Source organism: Melanerpes formicivorus, unplaced genomic scaffold (assembly GCF_026170545.1).
Source record: "Melanerpes formicivorus ecotype bairdi unplaced genomic scaffold, bMelFor1.0.p_v2 SCAF_1412, whole genome shotgun sequence".
NCBI lineage: Eukaryota > Metazoa > Chordata > Aves > Piciformes > Picidae > Melanerpes > Melanerpes formicivorus.
In genome coordinates, this window is record NW_027143764.1 from 1 (window position 1) to 8339 (window position 8339).

The window sequence follows — 8339 nt, forward strand, 5'->3', positions numbered from 1 at the left end:
CTGCATGTAGCTGTCATTAAGAGAGACCTTTTTTGTTAGAGCCTTCTCTGGTAGTGAAGGTCCCAGTGTCATCCTTTCTAAGCTAACATTTTCTGTGTGCAGACATTTCTAAGGAATCCTTTTTAATTGCTTTTGACCATCAGGCACAATAGGAAATGTTTTGTAGACATTTCACAGCCTGTCGTGACATTCAGCTTCTTTTCAAGGGGAGGGTTGTGATACCACATCTCTTCTGGTGGTTTTTAATGCACGTTTATGAAATGAGGAATAACTCCATAAATTCACTTTCTCTGTTGAAGGTATTGGGACTTCCACCAGCTGATTTTATCCAGGCTTCATCAAGGAAGAGAACGTTCTTTGGTAACTGCTCCTGGCTTTTTGTTGTCATTGCTGGATTCCTTACTGCTAGCTAATCACTACTTAGAGCACCAAGAAAGAGTAGGCTCAGAGAACTTAAGCTTCCTAAGTTCTGCTTCTGGGTCGGGGGCAATCCCAATCACTGATACAGGCTCAGCAGGGACTGGTTTGAGAGCAGCCCTGAAAAAAAGGACTTGGGGGTGCTGGTGGATGAGAAGCTCAACATGAGACACCAGTGTGCACTTGCAGCCAGAAAGCCAATCCCATCCTGGGCTGCATCGAGAGAAGCATGGCCAGCAGGTCGAGGAAGGTGATTCTCCCCCTCTGCTCCACTCTGGTGAGACCCCACCTGGAGCTCTGTGCCCAGTTCTGGAGCACTTATTACAAGAAGGATCTGGAGGGGTGTGTGCTGGAACATGTCCAGAGAAGGGCCAGGAGGATGATCAGAGGGCTGGAGCTGCTCTGCTATGAGGACAGACTGAGAGAGTTGGGGCTGTTCAGTCTGGAGAAGAGAAGGCTCTGAGGAGACCTAATTGTGGCCTTCCAGTATCTGAAGGGGGCTACAAGAAAGCTGGGGAGGGACTTTGAGGGTGTCAGGAAGTGATAGGACTGGGGGAATGGAAAAAAAAAACCTAGAAATGGGTAGATCCAGATTGGATGGTTAGGAAGTTTTTCAGCATGAGGGTGGTGAGACATTTGGCACAGGTTGGCTGGGGAGGTGGTAGAAGCCTTATCCATGGGGGCATTTAATTCCAGGCTGGATGCGGCTGTGAGCAACCTGCTGTAGTGTGAGGTGTCCCTGCCCATGGCAGAGGGGTTGGAACTAGATGATCTTTGAGGTCCCTTCCAACCTAACAATTCTCTGATTCTATGCTTCTTAATTGACAACACTAAGGGAGAAGAAATAGGGTAACAGGAGGCCTACAAATGAACCTGGGTGCTGTGCTTTTTCACATGTTATGGCCCTCTCCTTGCCAAGGTGATTGGAAAAATCCATTGCCCTGTTGATCCTTAAACATGTTATTGCTAATATGGATGCAGTGGGCTTTGGGAACTAATTTGCTCTAAGTTCACTCCTCTGTGTTTAATTTGTTGGTGTAAATTACAGGAAACAACAAAAAAAGGTAGTTTAGGAATTTGCCAGTGCTGTTTTCCACAATGCTGGTAGGCTATGAATCCAACAGGGCAAAACTGGAGTCAGGTGGGAGGGCTATGGATACTGCTCTTGCAATTCTTAAACATTTGGTAAGGGACTTTTAATGTCATTTTTGATCATGTCTTTATTTATTTGTTTTTTCCTTCTAGATTCCAAAGGTTTTCCTAAATCAATAACAAACAGCAAAGGGAAAAAGAGATGTCCAGACTCCAAGGATCTAAGCTCAGTGCTGAAAACCCATGATGCTGGTTTCTTGGACTTTCTGAAAGGATGTCTAATGTGAGTTCATAGTTTTGACTTCTCTGCAGCTGGCTTTTATTCTCTTCTACCTTTAAAATCTCTGTATCTGTTCAGGTTTTGGGGTGGGGCTGTCTTGCAGTTTTGTTGAGGTTATCTTGTTTGGTTGGGCTTTTTTCCCCCCACATGGCACCATTTGGATAACTGTTGTTGTTATTGATGTCATCATTACCATTGTTGTCATTAAATGAGACAAACCAGAGCCAAATAGGCTGCATGTAGAGATTAGCAACAGAAATATTCAGATGGATATGAATGCAGTATGAATGGAAATGTACATGTGTTTGAGCAGTGGAAGGAACAGCAGAACAGGGGTTGAAAGAATGGTATGGGCTCGTCAAACAGGACACTTCTCCCACTGGTAACACTGAAGGGTGTGCTGTTTGTGTCCCAGGCAGGAAGCCTGCACTCTGGTAAGCCCAAAACACAGATGAACAGCAGTGAAAAAGCTCAAAGCTAATTGCATGGGACAAGGTTCTATAATACCACTCATGCCGTTCATTTTAGAATAGAATAGAATAGAATAGAATAGAATAGAATAGAATAGAATAGAATAGAATAGAATAGAATAGAATAGAATAGAATAGAATAGAATTAACCAAGTTGGAAGAGACCTTCAAGATCATCATGTCCAACCTATCATCCAACACCACCCAACCAACTAAACCATGCAACCAAGCACCCTGTCAAGTCTCCTCCTGAACACCTCCAGTGATGGTGACTCCACCACCTCCCTGAGCAGCCCATTACAATGGACAGTCACTCTCTCTGTGTAAAACTTCCTCCTAACCTCCAGCCTAAACTTCCCCTTCCTGTTAGCCCAAAAGAAAAACATATATTGGGCAGCCTGACCTAGTTGAGGATGCCCCTGCTTATTGCAGAGAGGCGGTTGGACTAGGTGACCTTCAGAGGTCCCTTCCAACCCAAACCCATTCTATGATTCCAAAATTCAAGGGAAAAGAGACCATGCCTAAAATTCATGGGAGCTGAGATCAATCAAGATGTGATGAGGACAAGTTCTTTAGCATGAGGGTGGTGGAACACTGGAACAGGTTGCTCAGGGTGGTAGATGAAGCCCTATCGCTAGAGGTATTCAAGGTAAGACTCAACAAGGCTCTGGGCAACCTGATCCAGTTGAGGATGTCCCTGCTGACTGCAGTAGGAGTTGGACTAGATGACCTTGGGGGTCCTTTACAACCCAGACCATTCTATGAATCTATGATTCTTTGTTTCTATGATTCTGTGATTCAATGATTCAATTATTCTATGTGTCTATAATTCTTTGTTTCTATGATTCTATGATTCAATGACTCTACGTGATTTTATCATTCTCTGATTCTGTGACTCAGTAGCTGAGAACCTTTGCCCTCTCTACAACACACAACTGGTCTTGGCCAGACCACTTGGTACTTGTGGGTGTGGGAACTGAGTTAATGAAGCCTGTAGAGTGTAGAGACCATTAAAAACAATAATTAAGAATTCACCTTTAATTTCTCTAATAAGATCTCATATGGGTTTTGTTGCTTTACGTCTCTACAGTAGTTTCAAGCAGTTAAATGAGGGAAGACATCTTTTAATGAATTGCCTTATGCCTCATTTATGTTCCCTTTCTAGGGGCTTGCACTGATGGAATGTGAAAAACACAAACCAAATATTCAGTAGGGATCCCTACTCTAATAACACCATGAAGTGCATAGTCAGAAGAATTTGATGCTGAAGAGAGTTTGATCAGCAAAACACACAGGTTTTGAAGGATGGGGAAGGCCACCTAAGATTATTCGTTGTTTCCAGGCATAATTCTTTTGTCTCAGAAAATATCCTCAAGGCCTGATTTTCAGAAGACAATGCAGAGTCTTTTGGCTTAAATTAAGCAGAATAGAATAGAATAGAGTAGAGTAGAGTAGAGTAGAATAGAATAGAATAGAATAGAATAGAATAGAATAGAATAGAATAGAATAGAATAGAATAGAATAGAATAGACCAGGTTGGAAGAGACCTTCAAGATCATTGTGTCCAACCTATTATCCAACACCACCTAATCAAATCAACCATGGCACCAAGCACCCTATCAAGTCTCTTCCTAAACACCTCCAATGATGGTGACTCCACCACCTCCCCGGGCAGGACATCCCAATGGGCAATCACTCTCTCTGTGTAGAACTTCTTCCTCACATCCAGCCTAAACCTCCCCTGGCACAGCTTGAGACTGTGTCCTATTGTTCTGGTGCTGGTTGCCTGGGAGAAGAGACCAGCCTCTGCCTGTCTACAACCTCCCTTCAGGTAGTTGTAGAGAGCAAGAAGGTCTCCCCTGAGCCTCCTCTTCTCCAGGCTAAGCAACCCCAGCTCCCTCAGCCCCTCCTCACAGGGCTGTGATCCAGACCCCTCCCCAGCTTTGTTGCCCTTCTCTGGACACCTTCACAGTATCACAGTATAACTAAGGTTGGAAGAGACCTCGAGGATCATCGAATCCAACATCAACACAGACCCCATGACTAGACCATGGCACCAAGTGCCACGTCCAATCTCCTCTTGAACACCTCCAGGGATGGTGACTCCACCACCTCCCTGGGCAGCACATTCCAATGACGAACTTTCCAGCAAGTCAACATCCTTCCTAAACTGAGGGGCCCCAAACTGGACACAGTACACAAGGTGTGACCTAACCAGTGCTGTAGTATAATATAAGTAATATTAGAAATATTAGACTATTAGAAATATTGGCATATATCTGTTTGTGGATTTAAGGTGGGAACCTGCCCTGCGCTTGACTCCCGATGAAGCAATGAAGCATGAATGGATCCAGGAACCAGAAATATGCAGAGCAAACCAGAAAACACAGACTTCAAGGAGGCACAGTGATGGACCTTTCACTGCACCAGAGAATAAAGAAGAAGAGAATATTCGTGAGTATGTGCTGCCTGGAGAACTAATTCGTTTACCTGTGGTGGGGAGGTTGGAGTAGAAGATCTTAGCCTGGAGAAGAGGAGGCTCAGGGGAGACCTTCTTGCTCTCTACAACTACCTGAAGGGAGGCTGTAGCCAGATGGGGGTTAGTCTCTTCTCCCAGGCAACCAGCACCAGAACAAGAGGACACAGTCTCAAGCTGTGCCAGGGGAGGTTGAGGCTGGAAGTTAGGAAGAAATTCTTCCCAGCAAGAGAGATTGGCCATTGGAATGTGCTGCCCAGGGAGGTGGTGGAGTCACCATCCCTGGAGGTGTTTAGGAAGAGACTGGATGGGGTGCTTGGTGCCATGGTTTAGTTGATTAGATGGTGTTGGGTAATAGGTTGGACTCAATGATCTCTGAGGTCTCTTCCAACCTGGTTAATTCTATTCTATTCTATTCTATTCTATTCTATTCTATTCTATTCTATTCTATTCTATTCCATTCCATTCCATTCCATTCTATTCTATTCTATTCTATTCTATTCTATTCTATTCTATTCTATTCTATTCTATTCTATTCTATTCTATTCTATTCTATTCTATTCCATTCCATTCCATTCCATTCCATTCCATTCCATTCCATTCCATTCCATTCCATTCTATGCTATTCTATCTCTAAGGTCCCTTCCAACGTAAGGCCTTCTATAATTCTATGATTTACATCAGGTTCAGTGTGTCTTGATATAGTAACATCATCTGTATGAAGTAAAGTGATGTGACACTGTTACCAAAAAGCAAGGAATAAACTTCTTAGTATCGATGCAGCATTAAGAACCAGGCATTCATTATCACAGTGCCAGAGGCACAGGGGAGAGCTCCACCTACCCTGCATAAGAAACTGGCTTGAAGCTTCTTATTATATAGATCAAAATGTTACATTTTAATCAGATCTCCACAAATTATTGCCAAGCATCATTGTACATAAGCCCCCTCCTCCTTGTGCATGCTCTTTTCATCTTCAGGTTGTGGTGCTCTCAGGTGGTCAGGGCCCCCAGTGTTCCAGATGACCATAAGTTGGACTGTTCCTTCTCCTCCTTATATGGAACTATTTTAGCTATTTTATAGGCTGGTTATATAACACTCTTCTTTGTTTCATAATTAACTCTGTCTCCTTGGTTACAGGTCCTTGACTACAGCTTAAACCAGACAGGGTTGTTTTAGCATAAACCATAGGTGCCCTGCTCTGAGTTTTAGGTTTGGCCTCAACAGTACAGTGTGCAGATAATGGATGGCCAGTGGAATATGGTGGATGGAGCTACTATTTCTCACTTTTGCAGGCATGCACTCCTGAAGCCTTATAGCAGCTGCCGCTAAGAAGTCTGGCAGTACCAAAGCTTTGTAGACGAAGATCTTTTCCCTACTGACAGCAAAATAGTTATGGCATCTGACACCACAGCAGAGGGCACTTCACTTTCAGAGCAAAAGAATTCATCATTTGAGGAGACCTTATTGCTGTCTACACCTACCTGAAGGGAGGTTGTAGCCAGGCAGGGGTTGGTCTCTTCCAGTCTCAAGCTGTGCCAGGGGAGGTTTAGGCTGGATATTAGGAAGAAGTTCTTCACAGAAAGAGTAATTGGCCATTGGGATGGGCTGCCCAGGAAGGTGGTGGAGTCACCATCACTGGAGGTGTTTAGGAAGAGACTTGATGGGATGCTTGGTTTAGTTGATTAGATGGTGTTGGGTGATAGGTTGGACTCAATGATCTCCAAGGTCTTTTCCAACCTGGTTAATTCTGTTGTATTCTAATTCTATTGTATCAGTGGTGGTCATAAGATCCCAGAATACTGATTTTTCATGTCTTTGTTCTGATTGTGTGTGTATCTGGGCTGCATCAAAAGATGTGCCAGCATATCCAGAGAGGTGATTCTGCCACTCTGCTCTGCTCTGATAAAACCTCACCTGGAGTACTGCATCCAGCTCTGGAGCCCTCAATATAGGAAGGGCATGGAGCTGGTGGAGAGGGTCCAGAGGAGGGCCACGAAAATGATCAGGGGGTTGGAGCAGCTCTGCTACAAGGAGAGGCTGAGGGAGCTGGGGTTGTTCTGCCTGTAGAAGAGAAGGCTCCAGGGAGACCTAATAGCAGCCTTCCAATACCTGAAGGAGCCTACAGGATAGCTGGAGAGAGACTGTTTACAAAGGCCTGCAGGGACAGGACCAGGGGTAATGGCTTCAAGCTAGAGAAGAGCAGATTTAGATTGGATGTTAAGAACACATTCTACACAATGAGGGTGGTGGAACACTAGAACAGGTTGCCCAGGGAGGTGGTTGAGGCCCCATGCCTGGAGATATTCAAGGAGAGGCTCAACAGGGCTCTCAGCAACCTGATCTAGTTGGGGATGTCCCTGCTTACTGAAGGGGGAATTGGACTAGATGACCCCTGGAGGCTCCTTCCAACCCAGACCATTCTATGATCCTAAGAGTCTGCAGTCTTACCCTGTGATTTTATTTATTATTACAGAAAAGACCTGCAAAGATGTGGATGACAAAGTGCAAAGTGAACTGGCTGAAAGACTGGCCCCCTCTCTGCTCTCCACAGAGAATGATGTGCAGAACAGAAGGAAACTTGTGATTTCAGAGAAACATTTGGAAGTCCAGATGGAAAATCCTCTTCAAACTGATCCAGAAGAACACAGTGGTGAAAATTCTCTTTCCAAAAATCCTCTCTTTTCCCCACCAATTAAGTAATAAGCAGCACAAGCCAGGATTGATTCAGTTGCATACCTGATCTATTTTGTAGGTATTACTGGTACTCAGGAACATAAGCTGTATCTGTCTGTACATGGGCTGTGCACACTGTAAGTATAGTTAATGTTTCATTTTCTTTACCCTGAAATAGTCCAGACAGTCAAAACAGAATTTGCAAGCCATTCATTTTCCTCACCTACATCCTTGTGATCACAGATCCTTCACAACCAGCAGCAATAAAATGGAGACTTGTAAAGAGGGAAGAGTGTCTTGTTCTTGGTGTTGCATTAGAGCTCTGAATGTGCAGTTTTCCTGAATCTGGAAGAATAAATGCATTGGACTGAAGAATCTGCATCTTTTCTCTTATAACAGCGCAAATCAAGGCGAATTCATGGACAGGACTAGTGGGTTTACTTCTCTATTAATAAATAAGAGAAATCACATCCAACATCTTCACTTCCCGCCCCCTTCTCTCTCTCCTTTTCACAGTGAAGCACTAGATGGAAACTATTGTCACACATTCTCCAGCAAATTTCAAATGTTAATCATGTTCCTTAGCAGCAGCATTCTGGGCCCACTCCTCCACTCAGAATTCATATCAACAAGAAGGATGGATTAAAGCAAACTGGTTTGATTCAGGGAAATTTTCCTCCACAGGAAGTTTAATCTCTCTTAAAAAAAAAAACAGGGTTTCTCTTACCCTTATAATTGATCTAGTTAATTAGTTGATGAACAGTTAGATCTTCAGACAGTAGATTGTCTTTTCACTGCATTTCATTTCACAGAATCACAGAAACACCAAGGTTGGAAGAGACCTCAAAGATCATCAAGTCCAACCTGTCACCACAGACCTCATGACTAAACCATGGCACCAAGTGCCACGTCCAATCCTCTCTTGAAC

At 43.9% G+C, this 8339-nt stretch overlaps 1 long non-coding RNA gene across 2 annotated transcripts; it reads left to right on the forward strand.

Moving 5' to 3' along the window:
- Positions 1-294: 294 nt before the first annotated feature.
- On the forward strand, positions 295-7697 carry LOC137461193 (uncharacterized). Of its 2 annotated transcripts, none has more exons than XR_010993268.1 (4): positions 295-360; positions 1663-1792; positions 4556-4717; positions 7212-7697. It is a non-coding gene; the product is annotated as an uncharacterized lncRNA (long non-coding RNA). The 2 variants fall into 2 exon arrangements; XR_010993269.1 differs by having other exon boundaries at positions 4556-4713.
- The last annotated feature ends 642 nt before the right edge of the window (positions 7698-8339 follow it).